Consider the following 20,244-nt stretch of genomic DNA (forward strand, 5'->3'; position numbering starts at 1 on the left):
GAGCCTCATCAGGTAAGGTGGTTTGTGCCTATAGTTCCTGTACTCAGGAGGCTGAGGCAGGAGGATTGCTCAGAGTTAGGAGTTTGAGTGAGACCATCTGAGCGACACAGTGAGAGAATACTGCCTGCCATGGTCACTGTATACATCTGTGGGATGTAGCTTACGACTGACTCAGCATGGAGTTTGTGCTCCACAGATCTCAGCATTGATGCCAAAACTCCACTACTGTCCCCAAATGCTCCAAGGTAGTCAGGACACTTCACATCTTTTCATTTCAGCTTTGTTAGTAAACTGAGAACAGGTGCCAAGTATCAGTTTCTCTGTAAAATGTAGGTCAGAATGCCTATCTCAGTTTTGAAGATTAGGTGTAGTGTGCACTGTGTGTGTGTGTGTTCCTAAGGATTGATCTTGGGTCTTGCACACCGTTTACCATTTAGTTGCACTCCAACCTATTCTTATTATCTTTAACACACTCCTCATAGTGTCTATTCCAAGTGTAAACAAGATGATGAAGATGCTACACTCAGCACAGTGTCTACCTTCAGACACCCCTATGTCCTCGACAAATGGACTACAACTACCAGCACGCCTTGCGCTCCCAGACGGGACCCCCTTCTCTCGTCTTGGGCGCGCAGCATGCCGGGAGTTGCAGTCCTCTAGGAAGAGGCCCGCCTTGTCCCAGCTTGGGTAAAGAGGTTGGAGAGCCGCCCTGCCGGCCTTTGAATTTTACCGCGAAAAGCGCGCGTGGCGGCCCCGGGCCCCGCCTCGCGGAGGACGCGGTGCCGCGTCACCGTGGTAACCGCCTCCCGGCTGCAGCTGATTGGGCTATGACACGGGGGGCGGGCCGGGGGCGAGACGCTGCGGCGGCAGCGGGCGCCCGCGCCTGTCAGTCGTGTAGGAGCGGAGCTGCGGGCGGCACTGCCGGCCCGGCACCTCCACGAAGAGGCTGCGCGCGCCGGCCAGGCCGGGCGGAGAGCCGGGCCCGAGGCCAGGCGACCCTGCCGGGCAGCGCGAGGCTGCGGCCCCGGGAGCCCCGCGAGCCGTCCGGGGGGCCACGGGCACGGGAGAGACCTGCGCGCCGCCTCTGCTGCAGCGCTCGAACCCCGCGCCCGGTGCACAGCTCTCCATCCCCCGAGTCTGCCCTGCGCCAGCTGGATCTGCTGGTCCTCAGCGCCAAGGCCCGGGAGGCTGCATCCCAGCCTCTGCCGCTCGCTGCGGCTGCCACTGCCGCTGCTCGCCGGCTTCCCCTCCCCCCACACCCGGGGCTTAGAGCAGGAGGAGGAGGGGCCGGTGCGTTCTCGGCGCTGCTCTCTGCAACCTGCGGGGGCCGGTGCACGCCGGCATAGGAGCCGGGGCCGCTGCAGGTGCGTGCAATCCTCCTTGGAGACGGACTCTTCCCCTCCGGGCAAACCCGGGAGCTGCAAGCCGAGGGCGGGAGGGCAAGCGAGAGGAAGCAACAAAGACAGGCTGCAGCTGGGGCTGGCGAGAGGGGCCGCGGCCACGGGCCTCCCAGCGCGGACGGAGAGGGCGCCCTGGGAGAGGCGCGGGCAGAGCTGCAGCGGTGAGCCGGGACCCGGAGGGAGGCGCAGCGCCTCCCGCCGGACGCATGGAGCACAGTCTCCTGCGAGGATGCGCCGCCTGAGCGCGCGAGCGACCGGGGTCCCGGGCGGACGCCACCGGTGCTGAGAGGAAAAAACCTTTTCTCCGACTTCGGACGGCGCTTTCGGGAGCCCTCACCGACAGCTCCCCTTCCCACCCGAAGAAAGGCATCGGGGGCCTTCCTCCGGCAATCTTTATCACCCTTGCATGGCCAAGTCCCGCCGATTGGAGCGTCCTGGCCTCTGAGACTTGGTGCCCTTCGCCTGCCTGGCTGACACGGTGAGTTGCGCGGGACCGGAATTTGGGTTTGAGCTGGGGGTGGGGGGCAGGCCCTGGCAACCGGACCACCTGACAACCTGCACTGGCCTAAAGTGGCCCTAGGTTGTTGGGCGCCCAGAGGCAGCAAAGCTTACTGTCCGCCCCTGTCCTGCCCACATAACTTACTTAGTCTGGCTGGAGTGGAGGGTGTGGACCTTGGTCCGCTGAGCTTCAGCAGATGCCAGAGAGGAAAGGTCACCCCAACCGTAAAGCTAACAAAGGTAGTGGCTCTGCCCTCTGAAAATTCCCAGGGAACTCTTGTAGTTTATGCAGAAATCGATTGGGGGCACCCAGGGTGGGCTAACATGGAGGGTCTACAAAACAACCTTTGAGATCTTGAAGAGCCAGGGTTCAGAGGTGTGGAGTCTCAAAACTTCTGTCTGACGATTGTGTCCTCTGAGGCAAGGCATTTGTGTCTCTATTGTCGCGAATAACTCACAAAGACAGCATGTCCCCAGTGGGCTGCCTGTGACATCACTGCCCGACCTCTGATGTCAGCGACATTGTGGTGACAACACAGCTGGCCTTGACCCAGAGCCAGCAATGGCCAGGGCTGGGTGCCTTCCAGCAGTAGAAGATGAAGGCCAACACCCCCATCCTCCCCTCTGCATCTTATGACCTAAATCCCCTGTCACCACTGGAGGTGGGGGAGGGAGGCAGTGCCAGCTGTCCCTGCTGCCTACCCGATTCCTGCCCCTAAGGACAGGTGTTCAGAACTCTGCCTGTGTATGCTGGCAGTGTCTGGGGGCCCATAACTCCCAGACAGAGCAGCCTCCCACTTTTAAGTAGAATGCTCAAGAGGAGCCTTCACGAGCCCCCACCATGTACCAGCCAGCAGCTGAAGTTTCCCCGGGGTCCCCAGAGAAATGTAGGCTTCAGCCTTCAAACGTGCTGTTCTGAAAATTCTAGGGGAGAGAGAGGAGCTGTGACCTTCCTGGTGTGTGCGTGTGTGCCTGTGTGCCTGTGGCTGTGTCTGTGTGTCTGCGTCCTGCTGTTCACCCCCAAGGTGAGGGGCCTTGGCCCGGCAGGAACTCCTCCTTAAGCCATTCTCCTTCCGGCGTTTAAGATGATTTTGACAAGCAGTGTGATGGATGCCTGTTAAGCAAATGCAGGGCAAAGTCAGAGCTGAGATCTGAACCTGTCCACCTCTGCCAAGGCCGGAGGAGATGGATGCTGAAGGCTAGAGCGCCCCCCTCCCTCCCTACCACACTCCAGCAGCAGCCCTGTACAGTGTGGAGCCCAGAGGACCCCCAGGCCAGGTCCCCTTACACTTCCATGCCCATCCCAGCAGTCACTGCCAGGATCAGATACGGGTGAATCAGCTACAGCCATATTTCTAGGGGAAAAGGTCGGAGAACCTGGTACCGTTGCTCCCGCAGTGAGGGGGGGACAGGTGAGATGGCAAAAGTGAGGGGGCCCTTCTGAGAAGCCAGGCCTGGTCTCTGTGGAGACAGCGTTTTTTCACGTCCTCCACCCAAGCTCTTGTATTAACAGGTCAATAAATAACTGGGGCAGATGCTTTGGGGGTTTGGTGGGGGGTAATGGTGTTTCCAGCTGAAGCGGTTTCCTTAAACACAAGCTTCTGAGGACGGGGGATGCAACAGGAGTTTGGGGTACAAGGGGAGGCTGTGGGTACAGGGCTGTTTGCAAGGCCTCCCGACACTTCCCAGTTTAGAAACAAACTTGGAGTGTGCACCAGAGATACACACAAAGGCGGTTGGAGGCCTTCTGTGGAGTATTTACACTCCCTCAGCCAAGGCAGAGGGAAAGGCTGTCAGAGTTGGGCAACTCCTTCTGTTCCTCTCCCTCGGCTCCCCGGGCTTGGCACTAAGCGCCAGACGACGAGGAGCAGGGGGAGTGCCAGCTTACCCGGCGGCGGCGGCGGCTTCCGGAGCGCCAGGCATTTTGCAGCATTTCAGCTGCTGCTTGGAGCGCCTTGTGCTGTGACCCATTTTGTGGATGAGAAACCCAAGGCTCAGGCCAAGGAAGTGATGGCCTTTTTTTTGAGGTTGCACAGCTAGGCAGCTGCAGTGGCTTGGCCTCCGTGGCCCTGGGTTCAGAATCTCCAGGACACGGGCACAGGGGAGGCACGCCTGCCCTTGGGTGGGTTTCTGGGTTGAGACCAGCTGAGCACGGTGTCAACTCCTACCAGGCCTTGTGATCTCAGCCTGTTCCCCGTTACCTGCTGGGCTCCTTCCTATAGCTCTGCAAAGAGGAACATTTAGCGTGACCCCCACCTGCCAGAGGTAGTCAAGAAGCCAGCCCTGGCCCTTGGTGACTTCTGCTTGGTCCCCTGGGCTCTCTTAGAGGGCTTGGGGTGATAGCCTCAGGCCACCCCCAGATCTTAGCTACGTGGAGTTCCTGGCAGGCTCTGATGGTGGAAGGCCAGGGTTTAGATGGCAACAGTACTTTAATGGGTGGAGCTCCTGACCCAGTGGGCGGGCGGGGGGGGGTGTTGGGTGTTGGGGGCATCCCTGAGGAAGATGGCACGTGAGTTCCCCACTGCAGTCAGTTCCTGAGGAGTGCACTGCTCAAAGCTGTCTGAGGGTAGTCCTGAGGTGGCCTGTTGTCTCAGGTGACAGGGCAGGTGTGTAAAGGCGCTGCAACACCCTTGCAGCCTCTTAGCCTCAGTGCCCCAGTCGGTCACTTACCCAATGCCCTGACCTTTGGAGCCTTGCAGCTCTGAACTAGGAATACGCCCCGCTGGGTTGCTTGACGCCTTTGCTGAGAAACTTGAAGCTCCCCAGGGAAGGCTATGGCAGAGAACCAGACTCTGGAATGGTTGGGTCTCGGACTGGCCGGTTGTGTGACCCTGCTGCTTGACTCTTGAGTCTGAGGCTTAGTTTCCCCAGCTGTCAGGAGCTACTAGCAGCACCCGCTGCCCAGGGGCGTGGTGAGGTATCCCCGGGGGGCTCAGTGCAGGTCACAGCACGCGCTAACTGTTCCCTGTAACTGTAGTTTATACCTGCTATTAGCATAATCCCCGGCTCTCCCAGTGTCTTGGAGCCCAGTTCCTAGGCTGGGGGTCCTCTACCCTTCCAGCGCCTCAGCTAGAGGGCCTCTGCGTGTTGAGCCCACATGGTGAGCACACGTGGCTCCCATCTGAGTGCCAGAGGCTCTGGGGCCTGGCCAGGGCGTCCTCTCCAACCTCCCTCCTGCCCACTCTGCTTTGCCAACCCGCCCCAGTCAGAGGAAGCAGGCAAGCAGCTCGTATTCATGAACCGTAATTCAATCAGGCAGCGATTCCTTGGGGCTGGGCGGGGGTGAGAACGGGGAGGCGCACACAAAAGGGTCGCTTTATTACCTCCCGCGGGCCGGGAATTGCTGCTCTCCCCCAGCACCGGCCGGAGCCGCCTTTATTGTGTTAACCCATTTGCGTGTCAAGAGCTATTGTGCGCTTTCTCGCTGTCGCCTGTGCGGTGCGGCCGAGGGAGGAGGGCTGCGCTGCTGGCCGGTCACCTCCGCGGGCGCCGCCCGCCACCCTGATTGGTTGCTAAGCGATTTGCATCCAAGGTAATCACTTTTATCTCAGAAGGATGTCGACTATAATTATAAGCTACTGACATCTTTTGAAATCTGCCTAATGACTATTTTAGTCTGCCCGGGCTGGGGGTGGGGAGGGAATTCTGCAAAGGGGTGGAGGCTGTTGTGTGGGGGGGTGGTGTGTGTGCAATCCTTCCACCTGGACCACTGATCGCTTAGTTGAGAAACAGCTGAGTGCCTCACTGCCAGCCTCAAACAAAAGGCAAGCCAAAGCTGGCAGCTGGTGGGGTGCTCTCCTGTTCACCCCCTGGTGGAGTTAGGGCCATTTCAGAGGTAGGGAAATAGAGGCCTCTGAAGGAGAACCAGATGACCCCTCCCCCCAAACCCATTTCACTGGGCACACAGGATATGTTTATGGCATGGTCACACAGCCAGGGAGTGGCAGGTGGAGGGCAGTGTGTTCCAGTAGTCAGGGCAGCTGTGGGGAGGACAGGGAAACTGGGCTAAGGTTCTTTCCCCCTATCTGTAGTCTCCTCGGATGGACCTTAGCCTCAGCCTTGATGAGGGCAACCTGGCATGGCCACTATTGCACTGTCCTCAGGCCTTCAGCTAGAGTGAATCTGCTGGCAGTGGGAGCCCTGGATTGGGTGAGGGGCCTCCACCCCCCAGGAACAAAAGGCCACAACTGCTCAGAGAGGGTGTCCTGAAGGGACTGAGCATCTGTCCAGCCTAGCATGCACAAGGATATCACAGGCTGAGGGATCACCCTTCGCATGGCCAGGAAAGGACAGCTTATAAGGAGGGGATGGGTAAAGGAGAGTGTTGGAGGGGTCATCTTAAGGTTCAAGCTAATGGTCCCGTGTGGTTCAAGGGAAGATGGGTGGCCTCATGGCCTGGGAGCTAGGGAGGTCAGCAGGGGACTTGGGGTCCTCTGTCTGGGCTGGAACCCTAGTTTCTATCCTCATTGGGTGTGTGTGTTCCCAGACAGATTGTGGGCCTCAGTTTCCTGATTGGTTTATTGGCAATAGCAGTTCTCCTATGGGCTCGTGGGTGGGAATATTTTGTGTGTGCAGGGCACCCTCGGGAACTGTGGAGATGAGCTAGCTAGGCTCGGGTCCTGGCCGTTAAACTCTGCTCCATAGCAAGCCATTGCCCCAGCTCTAGAAGCTGTCTGCCACCCCCCTCCCCGGAGGAGCACAGGAGGTGAGGCCAGAGGAGCTGGCTTTGAACAGGCTCCCAGAGACTTAGACACAGGCTTAACCGATCCGGGGTCTGTAGGGAGGGGACCTCTCTGGGAAGGAGGAGCCCAGCCATCAGCTGTCTGCTTCAGGATTCAGTTCTGGCTGAGGGCCAGCAGCCTGGCAGAGCCAAGGCCGAGCATGGCACCACTGGAGGCTTCTGCAGGCCATACACCCTTGCCATCTGTGTGACCACAGGCTCCCGCTCTGTCAGGTGGGCCCAGAGCCCGTCTGAGAGGAAGGGTATGAGGGTAGGCTAGGGTAGATGGTGAACAGGAACGGTCATTGCCTGCCTGGTGGGCTCTTGGCACCAGAGACACAAAGAAGGCCTTGAGTGGCCTCAAGTGATGGTGAGGGACGAGGTAGAGGCCTCAGACCCCAGATCAGGCCAGATGCCACAGTAGAGGGATTCACCGCATGCGACCTACCAGGCCAGCAAGCCAGAGGGTGAGATGTCCCGGCCCCTGCCCCTGGGGGCCTCAGCTCTCTCAAAACATGTGAAAGCTCACAGGTAGACACTTAGAGCACGCAAGGCTTCACGGAGGGAGAGCTTTGAGGCCCTTTTCCTTTTAAACCCCTCTTCCTGTCATGAGAATCACTGTTGACATGCACCATGTGCCAGGCTAGGCTTTGGTGTTTAACTCCCCCTATTGTCCCGCCACGGATAGTTTGATCATTGTTGTATAAGTGAAGTGAGGTTCAGCAAGGCAAAAGGGAACTCTAGGGCCAGGGCCACAGGTGAGCAGGGTCCTCTTCCTCCTCCTCCTCCGTGGAAAGTGGGGCTCCACAGCTCGTTCTGTCAAGATGCCCGAGCAGGAGCTAAGGGGCCTATTGTAGGCGAGCAATCTCTTCGTGTTTTGCACAACCTTGAACAGGTTGCCCCCTATCTCAAGCCAGACTCGGCGGTGTCCCTCATAAAATGTCAAGGATGGCAAGTGCCGTGGCAGGCCTGGCTCCCCTTCTGCCAGTCGCCGCCCTCTCTTCCCCTGTTGCGTTCTTTTCCTGACCTTGAGCTCTTTCCAGTGCTCTGGGCAATCAGTCATCAGGACCTATAGGCTGGAACAGGTCCGCTGTCTGGCCTTAATGAGCTCAGGGGTCTCTCTGCCATGTCCATGTGGTTTAGAGGACTGGGGGAATCACAGCTGGAGTTTCTGGGGGACCTTCTTTTGAGTATAGGGGTTGTTCCGGTGTGGGAGTCAGTTAGAACCTGCCTTGCAAACTCCAAAACGCCTGTAGCCTGGAATTTACTCACAGTTGGTGTTTGCTAAGCTCTTCCTGGACACCCCGTTGGGCACCTGTGCTCCTCTCTATGCCTCTAGGAAGAGCTTGGTCCATTTCTTTTTCTTTCTTTTTTTAAAAGATGTGTTTATTATTGTAATGTATACATTGCTCTGTCTGCATGCACACCTGCAGGCCAGAAGAGGGCATCAGATCACATTACAGATGGTTGCGAGTCACCATGTGGTTGCTGGGAATTGAACTTAGGACCTTTGGAAGAGCAGGCGGTGCTCTTAACCTCTGAGCCATCTCTCCAGGGCAGAGCTTAGTCCATTTCAAAGATGAAGAGACTGAAGGTTCAGCTAAGTTAGGCAGCACAGCTTACACTCTTCAGACCTAGGACTCAAAAGCCATAGCCTGGGGGTGTCAGGCAGGTGTGCCGGCCTCCTGAACAAGCTGGCCCTTGCTCTGAAAGCCTTAAAGTTTTCCACTAGGCAGTGCTGAAAAGGGCATGACAGATGGGTGGGACTGCTCAGGTTTAAAGGGCCTGGGTGTGGCTGGGATATGACCCAGAAGGGACAGGAAGGAGCCAACTGCTGGCCTCGACATTCAGTGGTGGCTGCTCTGAGCAGAGGAGCAAAGAGGTCCCATCTAAGTACCTAGCGCCTCTGCCAAGCAGGGTGCTTGTGCTTGGTACTATCTGCTTCTGGGCTACTAGAAGGCAGGAGTGCCTACTACATAGTAGATAGGCACACAAGAATTGTTGAATGCTCCTGAGCACCCTGGGGGGGTCCAGCTGGAATACCCAGGCCTGGCAGAGGAGTGACTGAGGAGGAGACCTAAAACAGGTACCTGGGGAGGGGGCCTCTCAGCCCTCCATAGCCCTGCTGCCTGTCTCAGAGGCCTCTTGAGGACCATCTCTATGCAGTCTGCACCTGAGGAGCCTCACCCGGAGTACAGTGTGGGCCCGGCACTTGGTGGGGGGATGAAAGATGAAGGTTCGTGACCATTTTTTTAACTCAATAAAGGGAGAGAGACAAGCTGCAGGCTGCAGGCCGGAGATATAATTAGTCCGCAGCAGTAGCGCTTTCTTGATTTAGCTTCTGAGGGAACAAGACAAGGGTGTGATACCCAATTAGCAGTGACATCTAGTCGGAGCCTCAATAGCTGAGATAGCAAGCTGGTTTTATGACTTTTCTCTCCCAGCGTGGAGCGGGCAGGAAAAGGTCTGTCAGGGCCTTATTTCTTTCATCATGGGACAATTATTAGTGATCTCAGGATGTCCCAAAACCAAATGAGGCTTTCATTAACCTAAACAACTGAGCATTCCTGGGACAGCAGCTGGAGCCCAGGGGGAGCAGGAGGGGGCAGGGCACCTCATTCCCCAGGAGGCTGTGGGAGGAAGCTTACACACACACACACACACACACACACACACACACACACACACACACACACACACACACCCATTGGTTTGGCAGAGCCAGCTCAGGTCCTTGAGAGAGTCTTGGCACCTGCCTTTGGTTTCCCTACCTGCTTTCCCTAAGTGGAGGCTGGGCTCATCTCTCTGGGGACGAGAGTGAGCCCATTCTGGCCCTTGGCAGCTCTTCCTGGCACCATTTTCCATCCCTCCCACCAACCCGGCTGGAGGCTCCTTGGCCCTGCACCTGCAGATTGCACCGTGGTTAAGAAACACCCCGTCATGGAAAGCAGTGCCCACCCTCCTGCCCACCCCAGGCCTCAGGTCCAGTTTCTGGCAGGGCCTGACCGCCATTAGTCCCATCTCTCTACCTTCACTGCCCTGTAGTCCAGGCAGCCAGCGCTTAGCCACGGCTTCACCTAGCTGTCTGGATCTCAAGGGGGTTGCCTAGAGAAGGAGCTGAAACGGCCGCTGTCACTCCCCATCTAGCCATCAGGCCCCAGTCCCAGGTTCCCAGCGGCCTCCCATCCTGTGGAATCCTGCCTCACCCCACCGTACAGCTCCTGTCTGTCAGTGCGGAGCCCTCCACTCATGGTTCAGACGACTGACAAATCCAGCCATGCAGAGTGGGAGTTTAATTGCAGACAGTTTTTACGGATCATGGGCCCATCTGTGCTACCATATGCAAAAGGGAAAAAAAAATTCCCCCTCTTTTTTTTTTTTTTTTTTTTTCTCCCTCTCCCCACTGAAATCCCAAACTAACTCAAAAATACTGTCAGTGGTTTTTGGTTGAAACCAGTATAAAACTGGGGTTCATCCTGGGAGCTTTCTGAGGGGTGATCCTGGCAAGGGCGGTGGAGTCCACCCTGACTGTGGATGGGAAGCCAGAGGCTCGGCCAGCTGCTTCCAACCCCACTGGGCTCTCACATGTCTGAGCCTTTGCTTGTGCCATGGGTTTCCTCCTCATACACCTGGTGGAGGCCGCCTGCGTGACCTCTGGCTGAGCACAAGTAAACGGCGGGTGTCTAGGACATGGAGCTCACAGCAGGGCTGGCACAGCATCGCTGACTGCTGTGTCCCCGGTGCCCCTTGCCCTGATGCCCTGCCTCGCTATGCATGTGAGTTCCTGCCAATATAGACAGGCGTGGTGTGTGTGTGTGTGAGAGAGAGAGAGAGAGAGGGAGAGAGAAAGAGAGAGAGAGAGAGCCTGCCCCAGGTAGGGCTTTCCTCAGGGCCCCAGGGGCTGGTCTCAGCAGCTTCCAGGAGGAGTCACCTCTGATGGTGCCTGCCTATCCAGCTTTGGTTCCCAGGCTTGCTTCAGTCTGTTTCTGCACTGTGCCTCAGTTTCTTCTACCCTAGTAAATTGGAGATAAGGATGATGGGGTCCCACACACGAAGTACACTTAGAACTGTGTCGTCTCTCTTCATCGTGAGGCTGCGGGCCCTGTCATGGGGGGCCCCTCAGAGGCGTTTAGCACCATCCTCTGATGCCTTCCGGGTTCCTAATCAAGGCATTTGATGTCTTTGGGAATTCATGAGTGAGTACAGGAGAAAGTGATTGCTTGGGCAAGCAAGTGCATGTGAAAGGGAGTGAGCAAGTAGGTGAGTGAATACATAAGTCTAAGCAAGTGAGTGGATTGAGTACGTGAACCATCCAGTGAGTGCATGAGCGAGCCGGCAGGTGCAGGAGTAAGTAAGTGCATGAACGAGCCGGCAGGTGCACGAGTGAGTGAGTCCTTGAGCGAGCCAGCAGGTGCACGAGTGAGCATGTGGGTGACCCAGCAGGTGCATGAGTGAGTGCGTACATGAGCGAGTCGGCAGGTGCACGAGTGAATGAGTGAGTGAGTTAGTGAGTGAGTGTATGAGTGAGCCAGTGATTGCACAGGTGTCTGAACACGGAAGTGAGCACACCTGAGCACCTGTGTGAGTGGTGGAGCGTGTGAGCGGATGAGCAAGGCAGTCTGTGAGCCGAGGATATGCAGCTTTTACTCCTGGGAGGAAACAGCACAGGGCCTCTGTTGGGTTTCCTCATACCCTCTTTTCTCCCTAGGGTCTAGAAATCACTGAGTTCAGTTCAAGTGAGGACAACAGACTCAGGTTAAGGGTTTCTCTTGGAGACAGAGCAGATCTGTGTGTAGGGTCCTGTCTGAGTGAATTCTTACTCTTGACAGGTGAGGGGACCAAGCCCAGAGCTTGGAAGGGACTTGGGCAAAGTCATATGGTAAGAAACCTTTCCTAGTCCATGAGGGACTGAGGGCCTCCACTCAAAGCCAGACCAGTGTCCCTCTGAGTCTCCCCAGTGTTTCCTTGTCAGCATTATCAACTTGCAGCACCATAGATGCCAGCAGCCAGGCCCACACTGGTGTTCCGTTCCGTGCCCCAAAGCCTGGCACTTGGCCCAGCCCTCCTGCAGCAGGTAGCCGGGAAGCCAGTCACCAGGCAGCCCCCCCTCCCCCCGTGGTGATCACCAGCTCCCGATGTAATCATTAAAACTATTAGAAGGAAACGCTCGCTTGAAGCAAATGTCAGGCACGGAGTTGTGCTTTGTAAACGCTCACAATTAATGCCAATCAGGCCCGGAAAAAAGCCGGCCCGGAATCCTGTCTGTCTCATCTCATTTGTCAGCTGGTGCCGCTCCGTGTCGCACATTTTCATACAATTGCTATAAACATAAAAGGGAAACTCCACAGCGTTCCCCGGCACCCGGATGGTACGTCGTCTTAATTACTTGGTACTCCGCTGTTCACTTGGCTGCCCCAGCTCAGGCGGGTAGGAGGGAAACTGGGAGGTGGTATGAGCAGGGTCAAGGTTCCAGGGGCGGCAGGGTCAGTGAATGAGGTGGGAGATGCCGCCCTCGGCAGGTTCTCTGGGGTCCTGGTCCTCAGAGTCTAAGAAGTGAAATAAAATAAAAAGTGGAAGACTGTTTCCAAGTTCTGTGGTGGGATCCTGGGCTACAAAGCCTCCTCCTGGACTGGCTGCCTGCCAGGCAGCAGGATGACCCCCTGTGCGGTCAGCATGTCAAGCTTGCTGGAGCTGGACATGGCATGAGTCAGTTTTCTCATGTTAACTGTAGACCTTCGAGGGTGAACATCCCTTACCTATAGGAAAGGTGGGTGAGGCCCAAGGCCTCAGGGCTTGGATTTGAACCCCTGTTGCTGGACTCCAGAGTCTGTGGCCGAGGTACAGTCCTGTCACCATGCTTCCAGGGTACCTGCGGGGTTGAGAGGAGATGAGGTTGCTCCAAGTCCCTGTATACAGTAGGTGTCTAATAACCAGCAGCTGCTGTCACACCACCACCTGAAGACAGGAGCTCAGAGCCTGGCCTGGGAGTCAGTGGGGGGAGGGGTGGCTGGGGGGGCAGTGTCTGCTGCTCTCTCATCTGTTTTCTGAGTAAAACCGGAGAGATGCACATGGCTGCATAGGCCCAGGAGGCGCCTACATATTTTCTGTCCCTCAAATAGAACAGTCCCCTAAACTCTGACAACCCAGGTGGTTGGAGGTGTCGTTGTCATAGGCCCTTCTGTACAGAGGAGGAAACTGTGCCTCAGTCCCACCTCAGGTTACCTGGCTATGAGGTGCAGTAGCTGGGACTTGAAACCTTGACTCCTTCCTGTCCTCTGCTCCCTCCCCGTTGCACCTGGATGGAGGGCCTCACCACGCACCACACACCCTCTCAGGACTCTTATGAGCTCAGGCTCCCTGGGCACAGGGTCTTCTGGGGCCAGGCTGGCTCAGCAGGGGACACACTGGTCTTTGTGTCTGCTCAGCCGGCTGGGCAGCCAGTAGAGCGGGGAGAGGGTGGTATGGCTCAGCCTGGCCAAGAACAAATGCTCAGAGAGAAATAGAGGCCCCTTTGTTGTGGCTCTCAGTGGGGGAGGGGTGCTGCCAGCTGCCACCCCATGTGACGAAGAGGCCAAGCCCTTCTCAGAGGTTTGCCCACTACCCCCAGGGGGCCAACTGGTCCTTTGGGTCTTCCTCCTGTTCCATCGAGCCCTTGGCTGCTGGAGCCTCCACAGCCACTCCTTTCGTTTCCTGTGGGCCTACTGTGTGCTGCCATGGGGCCAGGCCCTTATGAGCCCTGATGAGAAATAGTCAGACATCACAGATTGACACTGAGGTTCTCATGCACAGTGTGATGACCCAGTGGGTGCCCTCAGTGAAATGACGACCAAGGATGGCCCAGCCTCAGATACTGGTCCCTGCCTGTAAGGGGCAGATGCAAACAGCAGTGTCAGTGCTGTGAGCCCAAAGGTGGGGTCAAGTACAGAATACCACAGTGCAAAGGGCCCCATCCTCAGCTCTGACTGAGGCCTGTGGATGGCGCTTGTGCTATCCACCCATGGCCTTTGAATCCTAAGGCAGGGCAGGGGGTCCAGGTTACCTGGGCTCTGAACCTCAGGCCTTCCATTCCCCAAACCACAGCCTTCTCCAGAGTGGGAGACACAGGCACCTGCCTCCTGGCAGAACAACTGCCCCTTGGCCTCAGAGAAACTGAGTCCACAGGCTGCTTTGGTTTTTCATTTGGTCCTAATGCCCAAGAGACCGAGAGACGATTGTGGATCGCGTTTGTTTTGGAGGAGGAGTCTCAGCTGTAGCCTAGAACTTGCTCTGTAGCCAAGGTTGGCACATGGACCTCGTGGAATCCTCCCTCAGCCCCGCATGCTAGAATGACAGGCATGTGCTACCATGCCAGCCGCATTTCTTTTCCTTCCTTTCTTTTTTTAATCGCATGCAGGCAGCAGCACAAAGAAAAGCTGTGTGCAGGCAGACGTGCACACTTCAGCGCTGCCCTGTGCTCTGGGTGGGGAGCATGTCAAAGGTCCCAGGTCAGCCCCTCCAGGCCTCAGAACCCAACCCAGGTCCCCCCTGCCCCTGCAAATGTCCCCAGAAAAACTCCCCCAGCTGCATCTGCTCTGCCAGAGGCAGGAGGCAGGGCCCAAGCCCCGTGAGGGCACCACCCAGATAGCTATAATCAGCAACCTCGCCAAGACTTCAAACTCACCCAATTATCCTGCGAGGGGAAAAAAACACAAAATGAAAACAAATTAACATGTTTGCATAGAAGCCGCAGCAGCAACACACACAGAAGCAAGTGCGCGCGCACGCTCACTCTGGCGTGTGCCCTGGCAAGGCTGCAATGTGCCGCCGCCCCTCCTCTTCCTGGCACCTACCTGGACCAAGGACAGGAACTGGCCCAGTGACCAAATCATACCCACATTGGCTGGGCATGGCCTCAAGCTATCAGCTTTTGAGTTGTTTTATTTTTATAGTGCTAGGTATTGAACCCAAGAAAACATTAGGCGAACGCGCAGCTACTAAGCCATACCGAAAAGCCGTTACATTTTTTCCTTAATAAGCAAGTATTATTTATCGTGTACCAAACTTCTCCCCAGTCTGTAGGATAGGTGTGTTACAAGCAGACAGAGAGCCGGGCGTGGTGGCGCACGCCTTAAATCCCAGCACTTGAGGGGCAGAGGCAGGCGGATCGCTGTGAGTTCGAGGCCAGCCTGGTCTACAAAGTGAGTCCAGGATGGCCAAGGCTACACAGAGAAACCCTGTCTCGAAAAACAAAACAAAACAAAAAAACCAAAAACAAGCAGACAGAGAAACCACAACATGGAGAGATTCGTGGTCCTGCGCAAACTTGCGCAGCTGGCTAGTGGGAGAACTCCGGGCGGACTGGGAATCCCAGTGCCCTTAGCGTGGGGTTCTCTTGTCTGCAGGTGAGGGGTCAGGGCGCCACCTGGCCTCTGATGACCCCTGGTATCTCTCTAGCCTGTGTCTTTCCTTGCACATTGCCCACACACACCTTTTGCCCCATGCATTCCTCGTGTTTAGGACTTCAGACCTCTAGGCTGGAAGACCTGTAGCCCCAGGCCCCAGAAGGCTGAGGCAGGAGATTTACAATTTCAAGGCTAGTGTGACCCTGGGAGACCCTGTCTCAAAACAAACCCAAAATGCCCTTTACCAGACAGCACCACTACTGTGCCTCAGTTTCTCCTCCTAGAACAGTCCCTGCCCCCAGTGAGGTTTAGAGGATGTAATGGGAGGCTGAGGGCTGGAGTTTTACTCTGGCATCCTCTCCCATGATGGTTCCCCCCCCCCCCCCCCCCCCGCATCTGCTGTGGTTTGCTGGGCTCTGTGGCATTTGGACACCCCTGGCCCTGGAGGTGCTCTGATGTCCAGTCTGGTGCCGTCCTTCCCTGGAGGCTGTCGGTACTAGTGCTCTCCTAGCTCCCTGAAGTTCAGTTTGCTGGTATGTGCCTGGTCCTCTGTGGGTCTTGGGTTCTGGTGCTTGCAGGTGCTTTGGGAAGGTTTGATGAATGTTCCTTGTGGAGTCCTGATCCTCTCTCTGGGAGGCTGGAGAGATGGCTCAGAGGTTAAGAGCACTGGCTGCTCTTCCAAAGGTCCTCAGTTCAATTCCCAGGAACCACATGGTAGCTCACAACCATCTATAATGAGATCTGGTGCCCTCTTCTGGCACACAGGCGTCTAAGCAGGCAGAGCACTGTATACATAATAAATAAATCTTTGGGGGGTGGGAAAGAGTGCCTACCTGCTGGACTGAATTAGGGTTTCGGTCCCATTGTTCACCTTTGCTTCGATGCCATCATGGACACATCCATGACTGCATGGCCATCTCTCAAGCCACAGCAGATGGGGGGAACCGCCACTGGGGAGGGTGCCAGGGTCAAAACTTCAGCTCTCAGTCTCCCACCACATCCTCCTAACGTCACAGGGGTGGGGTGGGGTGGGATTGTTGTGGGAGGAGTCCTTGAGAGAGTGAGTGACATACAAGCACTATCCTTAGCATGTGTCATCAGCTCAGTCTTCATTGTAGCCACCGAAACTAGGTGTGGTTTCTATTTCACATTTCAGATGGAGAAACTGAGGCAGCAAGGGGCTGCCGGTGACTGGCAAAGCCGGAGTAGAACTCAGTTTGGGGCTTGCACTTTAGCCGAAGAGCTTTTTCATGTTTTCTGGAGCCAAACCTAGCAGGACGAGGCAGGTGGCGCTTTGTGGGTATGGAAACTGGGTCAGTAGGGCAGCATGATGGTCCTGGTGGTTCAAGGGTGAGTTCACTGGCCTTAGGTAGGTATATTGGCTTCAGCCTCTTCACTTACGTCATGGCAACTAAGTAGGGCGAGAAGAGTGGCCAGAGAGAATAGCCCTGGGGGGAGCCAATGCCTGCTCAGCCATCAGCACAGCCATGCTGATGACTTCCGAGTCAAGTAGGCACCGACTCAGCTTCAGGCCCACCGTTCAGCTAACCTTGAAGGGTCCCCTTTCCCCCCACGGCCTCTGCAGCGAGCCCCCCTGGAACGAGAGGCCTGAGGGATGGGTGCTCTGCCCAGCTGCCAATAGTGGAGCTTCCCAGCCCCTGAGCCTCTGTGATTCGGGTACTCCTTGGTTTTCAGCCCGTGCCCCAAGGGCAGGTGACAGTGAGTACAGGAGGGAGCTCTTGCCCTCTGCCTGTCCCACCTGCCTTGAGGGATGTGTGCTCAGCCCTCCTTGACGCACGCGTGTCAACTTGAGGTGATGAACTATGTGAGGAGGTGGGGAAGGGGCGAGACCCTAAAAGCCAGATAAGCTGACTCAGCCCAACCGTACAGGAAAGAACCAGGAGCCTCAGAACTGTTGAGGACCTGCTAAGCACCTGCCGTCTGCATGCCTGGCCCCCGCTGCATCACTGCTGGGTGCCCCTGTGGAAGCACTCTGGATCTTAGCCTCATAGAGCTCTTAGGGTTGCGGGGGCTCTCAGTGAGGTGACACTCTGTACCAGGAAATTGAAAGCATGGGTCAGGAAGTCCGTCTCTTCCCCGTTCAGAGAAGAGGCTTGTCCCAAAGGCCGCAGTAGAGTTGCAAATGGCACCAGGAAGCCTTTTCTTCCTTGGGTTCTGAGGAAAGAGATAGGGGCTGGGTCATAAACACTTCCCCTCTCCCCACCCCCGTTATACAAGCATTCTTCTTTCAGTATTTGGAAGTGACAAGCCTTGATGACTGCTAGAAGCAGCCACCATCTCGATGGTGGCACTTGGTGCCACTTGAGGGAGGGTCTGCCCAGATACAGAATGTTTGAGAAGCATCCGGTACGCACCTCACAGCAGTGGCCAACCTGGGCAGGCAGGCTCAGTGGCACTTGTGTGCGCGGGGCCACTCCAGGGTCTGGCCTAGGACTGGCCCACAGGCTCTGGGGATCCCCCTGCCCCCCAGGCAGCCTGTTGTCTGGCGTGTGCAGGCGCCGGGTGGCCCTTGTTCTGCACATATCTGATGGCGTCCTTTCCACAGCAGATCATTTGTAACCGTCACTAGGCAGTCGGCCCATTGCTGACTCAATCTTGGCTTTGTGCTGTCACAGCCATTTTTCCATGCAGACTGATTTTGAAAGGAGGCCCATCCTCGGGTTCCACTGTTCACCGGCGGGGGTGGGGTGGGGTGGGTGGGAGAGTATGTGTGTATGTGTGCACATGCATACATGTGCACAGGTACCCCCTATGTGCATGCATGTGCCCACACCTGAGCCCCCTGCCTCTCATTGCTCGATAGCATTTGAAATGAGGTAGGCAGCCGAGGAGTCCCTGGCCCACTCTCTCCATGTTCTCATTCTCTCTTCTGTCCTCTTAAATGCCTACTGTGTGCTCCCACATGCACACACAGTGGGGGTCTATGCCCTGGCAGCACAGACAGAACCTTAGCCAGGAAGGGGTTGCGGCTTCTTGGAGGAAGAGACATTGGAGCTGAGGCAGGAAAGAAAGGAAGTGGGGTTGTCTAGGGACAAGGTGACTACCAGGTCCAAACCGAGACGTCCAATTGGTGAGCCCTCTCTATTCGAGTGTTCAAAGGCTCAGTGCAGAAGAGGACCATGCTTTGTCGAGGTCTAAACGTAAGGTCTTGCTGTGGACCTGTTGGATAAAGCAGGCGCATTGCATTGCTAAATGTGGTTCCTCTCGGCTACAGAGAATTTGTACTTGGAATGGAGCGTGAGTTGTGGCCTAGTTCTGCTGGACAGCACTATGCTGGGAGACAAAACTGGAAATGTGAAAGTCCCGAGATCCAGTGTGGCCAGGCAAGGTAGCAAGGGACAGGCTGTCCTGAGGAAGATATTAGAAATGCCTAGTGAGGGTGGAGGCTGCAGGTGAAAAGCCTAGCCTGGCCCCTCAGGGAGGAAAGCACTGTGCAAGCCAGGCCTATGGTGCAAGAGTTGTGCTTAGGACGAGCTGGCTGAGCGCCTTCTCTGCTTCTGGGCATCAGAGCTTCTGGTCCTCTGTGTGTCTGTCCCCCCCCCCCACCCCCCAATTCAACCCTTCCTCTTCAACAGCTGCCACCCGTCCTGTGAGTGATTTACCCTGAGCCTCCTGTCCCCCGATGGCCAGAGACTGAAATCCCTTTCCAAACACTCTGAGAACTAAGAAAACACAAGCTCGCCTGTCTGCCCTGGAAAAGCACAAAGAGGAAAAAAAAAAAAATACGCCTCCCTCCCCACAACACCAAGGAGAACAGCCTCACGGCTGAGCTGCAATTCAGACCCAGGTGCTCCAGTGCTTGTGCTGGGCTCTTTGCAAACTATGGTGCCTCATGACTAGGTGACATGGATGGGGCTTTTCAAAAACCAGGGGTGTCAGACACCCCTGGCGGAGCCCACACACGTGGCTCTCTGAGGCTCATAAGCTCCCACGTTCACGTTGCCAGCCAAGCAGCAGTGCTACCGTGCATCGTTATCCCAGCTGTGTTCTAAGACCCAGATGCAGCTGGCGATCTTGGCTTTAGAGTACAGCTCAAGACCAACCCTTATCAGTCATTTGCCTTCTCTCCTACCCACCTCTCATTGCTTCAACTTCCATCTCTGCCTGCCTGCCTGCCAGTCTGTCTCCTCCTCTCAGCTCTGTACAAACCCCACGGTCCCCTGGCCAAGGCCTGCTCATCCCAGGGACTTTTATGTTTTCTTCATCACCCAACCGCTTGGAGTCCTGCCCAGCCCCTCCCTTGATGGATGCAAAGTCATCATCAACATTCTCGCTGTGGTAGAGGAGATTAAGTGAGGTGATGGCTGTGACGTGCCAGCCTTGGTTCAGGACAGCCAGGGTTACGCCAAGAAACCCTGTCGTGGGGGGAAAAATCATATTTGTTATATGTATGTGTGCAGGTGGGGTGTGCATGTCTGCGGATGCCAGAAGACTTTGGGGGGGTCTGTTCTTGCCTCCCACCTTGGTGAGGCAGGGCTACCCTTGTTTTTGCTGCATGCTCCAAGCTGTCAGGGCTTAGGAACTTCCAAGATGTTTGTTGAGACAGCCCCCCTTCCCCCCGCTTTCTGTCTCAAGGTAGTGAGAGTGCTAGGGTTACAGATAACCGTCACCACAAACAACTTTTTTTCCCCTATGAGTTTCCAGAATCATATTCAGATGGTCAGGTATGGCAGGCGCCTTTACTATCAGCCATTTTTGCCAGCCCAGGGAAAGGGATTTTGAGGAAGAAATTAAGGCCCAGATCACGTTCAGACATAAAACTGTGACTTAGTTAAGAGACGGAGCCCAAGCACCTGGCCTCATAGCCCAGGACTCAGTCTGTCATCGCATGAGATTGCCAGGTGGCCTTCCTCTTGGCACCCCCAGGCTGGGTAGGATGGTCCCGTCATGGTGACCTGGTCTTCTACCTTATCAACCCTCTGCTCTCCCTACCTCCTCAGGTCTGTGACAGCTCAGCATTAGCACAGGACCTGGCACACAATTGGGCCTTAACATGTTGTCCCTAGAAGTTGGCATGCTTGGGAGAAAGGCAGGCACAGCTGGTTTCCATGGCCACTGGCATCCTTGCCCTCTTGGACTTGGCTCCACCCCATTTCCTGGGCCCTTGCTCCCGGAGCTGGCCGTGGTGCTGAAGGGCTTGGGGCCAGCTGCTCTGCCTCACAATGAGACACTAAAGACCCACCTCTTGTACATCTGTCTCTCTGGAGGTGTTATCCTGGGGACC

General features: G+C 56.2%; 1 protein-coding gene across 1 annotated transcript in view; it reads left to right on the forward strand.

Moving 5' to 3' along the window:
- The first annotated feature begins 1,016 nt into the window (after positions 1–1,016).
- Fam222a (family with sequence similarity 222 member A) overlaps positions 1,017–20,244 on the forward strand; it is a 44,931-nt gene continuing 25,703 nt past the window's right edge. Inside the window, exon 1 of the mRNA XM_051161709.1 lies at positions 1,017–1,878. The gene's annotated coding sequence lies outside the window, so the exon portion shown is untranslated. The remainder of the gene's footprint in view (positions 1,879–20,244) is intronic.

Source organism: Acomys russatus, chromosome 19 (assembly GCF_903995435.1).
Source record: "Acomys russatus chromosome 19, mAcoRus1.1, whole genome shotgun sequence".
NCBI classification, from domain to species: Eukaryota; Metazoa; Chordata; class Mammalia; order Rodentia; family Muridae; genus Acomys; species Acomys russatus.